At 38.7% G+C, this 3,257-nt stretch overlaps 1 non-coding gene across 1 annotated transcript; it reads right to left on the bottom strand.

Moving 5' to 3' along the window:
• Positions 1-1,922: 1,922 nt before the first annotated feature.
• On the bottom strand, positions 1,923-2,030 carry LOC130952297 (small nucleolar RNA R71). Its single transcript, XR_009074478.1, has one exon. It is a non-coding gene; the product is annotated as a small nucleolar RNA R71 (small nucleolar RNA).
• Positions 2,031-3,257: the final 1,227 nt, after the last annotated feature.

Here is a 3,257-nt window from a genome sequence, read left to right as displayed (position 1 = left end):
AATAAATTATAGTGTTTCATGGTGATCTATTGAAGTCTAGCTGGCTGAAAAGCCATGTCTAATCTTATTGGACCGAGGTTTCAACTGATCATCACCATAGCTTGTTGATTTCTATCAATCTTGCTATTGGAGCAATGATCTGCTAAGGCTTGGCTGGCCATTGGCCATGTCTAGTGTTTTGGACCGAAGCTTTCTTTGAAAGCTTGGCTGGCTGTGAAGCCATGTCTAATTCCTGGACCGGAGTCTTAGACTAGCATTGCAATGATTCCTGGAATCCAAATTAAGAATTCTAAAACTTTATTTTCGATTTCCATATAATTTTCGAAAAAAGCACAAAAAAATTATAAAAACCATAAAAACCACAAAAATTTTTATGTTTCTTGTTTGAGTCTAGTGTTTAATTTTAAGTTTGGTGTCTTGCATTCCTTGTTTATTTGATCTTGGTTCTATTTTCAAGTCAATAGTACAGGGAACTGAAGATTCAGAACATGCAGCAGAGGAATTACACAGAAAAGCTGGGCGTTCAAAACGCCCAGTGAGGAAGGACAGACTGGCGTTTAAACGCCAGCCAGGGTACCTGGTTGGGCGTTTAACGCCCAAGAAGGTAGCATTTTGGGCGTTAAACGCCAGAATGGATACCATTCTGGGCGTTTAACGCCAGGATGGCACAAGGGGGAAGATTTTGTTTTTCAAATCAATTTTTTTCAAGTTTTCAAAGTTTTTCAAAATCAAATCTTTTTCAAATCATATCTTTTCAATCAAATGTTTTCAAAATTAATTTCTTTCCTTTTTCAAAGATACTTACTAACAACTAATGATTTGATTGAACATCTCAAGTCTGTTGCCTTTTCTGTTGAGAAAGGTTTAATGTTTGAATCATATCTTTTCTTGTTAGGCAAGTCATAAATTTTTTTTTCAAATCATATCTTTTAAAATTGTTTTCAAATCATATCTTTTAAAATTGTTTTCAAATCATGTCTTTTAAAATTGTTTTCAAATCATATCTTTTCAATCATATCTTCTTAACCACATCTTTTTCAAATTAGTTTTCAATCAAATCTTTTTAATTTCTGATTTCAAAATCTTTTTCAAAAATCACTTGATTTTTTTCCCACTCTTATTTTCGAAAATCAAGTAGTGTTTTTCAAAATGTTTTCAAACTTTTTCACTTAATTTTCGAAAATTTCCTTCCCCTCTTCTCACATCCTTCTATTTATGGAGTACCACTCCTTCTTAATGCACAATTCGAACTCCATCTAATTAAAGTTCGAATTCTTCTCCTTCTTCTTTCTTCTATTTTTCTTTTCCTCTGACACCTCAAGGAATCTCTATACTGTGACATAGAGGATTCCACATTTTCTTGTTCTCTTCTCTTTCATATGAGCAGGAGCAAAGACAAAGGCATTCTTGTTGAAGCTGACCCTGAACCTGAAAGGACCTTGAAGCGAAAGCTAAGAGAAGCTAAGGCACAACTCTCTGTAGAGGACCTAACCGAATTCTTCAAAGAAGAATAAGACATGGCAGCCGAAAACAACAACAATGCCAACAATGCAAGGAAGGTGCTGGGTGACTTTACTGCACCTACTCCCAATTTCTATGGGAGAAGCATCTCTATCCCTGCCATTGGAGCAAACAACTTTGAGCTTAAGCCTCAATTAGTTTCTCTAATGCAACAGAATTGCAAGTTCCATGGACTTCCAATGGAAGATCCTCATCAGTTTTTAGCTGAGTTCTTGCAAATCTGTGACACAGTCAAGACTAATGGGGTTGACCCTGAGGTCTACAGACTGATGCTATTCCCTTTTGCTGTAAGAGACAGAGCTAGAATATGGTTGGACTCACAACCTAAAGAAAGCCTGGACTCTTGGGAAAAGCTAGTCAATGCCTTCTTGGCAAAGTTCTTTCCACCTCAAAAATTGAGTAAGCTTAGAGTGGAAGTCCAAACCTTCAGACAGAAGGATGGAGAATCCCTCTATGAAGCTTGGGAAAGATACAAACAATTAATCAGAAAATGTCCTTCAGACATGCTTTCTGAATGGAGCATCATAGGTATTTTCTATGATGGTCTCTCTGAACTATCCAAGATGTCTTTGGATAGCTCTGCTGGAGGATCTCTTCATCTGAGGAAGACGCCTACAGAAGCTCAAGAGCTCATTGAAATGGTTGCAAATAACCAATTCATGTACACTTCTGATAGGAATCCTGTGAACAATGGGAATAGTCAGAAGAAAGGAGTTCTTGAGATTGACACTCTGAATGCCATATTGGCTCAGAATAAGATATTGACTCAACAAGTCAATTTGATTTCTCAAAGTCTGTCTGGAATGCAAAATGCACCAAGCAGTACTAAGGATGCTTCATCTGAAGAAGAAGCTTATGATCCTGAGAACCCTTCAATGGAAGAGGTGAATTACCTAGGAGAACCCTATGGAAGCACCTATAATTCTTCATGGAGAAATCACCCAAATTTCTCATGGAAGAATCAAGAGAGACCTCAACAAGGTTTCAACAACAATAATGGTGGAAGAAACAGGTTTAGCAATGGCAAGCCTTTTCCATCATCTTCTCAGCAACAGACAGAGAACTCTAAGCAGAACCCCTCTGACTTAGCAACCATGGTCTCTGATCTAATCAAAACCACTCAAAGTTTCATGACTGAAACAAGGTCCTCCATTAGGAATTTGGAGGCACAAGTGGGACAGCTGAGCAAGAAAGTTTCTGAACTCCCTCCAAGTACTCTTCCAAGCAATACAGAAGAAAATCCAAAAGGAGAGTGCAAAGCCATAACCATGGCCGAATCTAGAGAGGGAAGAGAGGAAGTGGACGCCACTGAGGAAGGCCTCAATGGGCGTGCACTAACCTCCTCTGAGTTCCCTAATGAGGAACCATGGGAATCTAAGGCTCAAAATGAGACCATAAAGATTCCATTGGACTTACTTCTGCCATTTATGAGCTTTGATGAGTATTCTTCCTCTGAAGAGGATGAGTATGTCACTAAAGAGCAAGTTGCTAAATACCTTGGAGCAATCATGAGGCTAAATGACAAGTTATTTGGAAATGAGACTTGGGAGGATGAACCTCCTTTGCTCACCAAAGAACTGGATGACTTGTCTAGGCAGAAATTACCTCAAAAGAGACAAGATCCTGGGAAGTTTTCCATACCTTGTACCATAGGCACCATGACCTTCAAGAAGGCCCTGTGTGACTTAGGGTCAAGTGTAAACCTCATGCCTCTCTCTGTAATGGAGAAGCTAGGA

Source organism: Arachis stenosperma, chromosome 9, assembly GCF_014773155.1.
Source record: "Arachis stenosperma cultivar V10309 chromosome 9, arast.V10309.gnm1.PFL2, whole genome shotgun sequence".
NCBI classification, from domain to species: Eukaryota; Viridiplantae; Streptophyta; class Magnoliopsida; order Fabales; family Fabaceae; genus Arachis; species Arachis stenosperma.
Note: the sequence above shows the minus strand (reverse complement) of the source record. Positions and strands in the feature narration are given on the sequence as shown.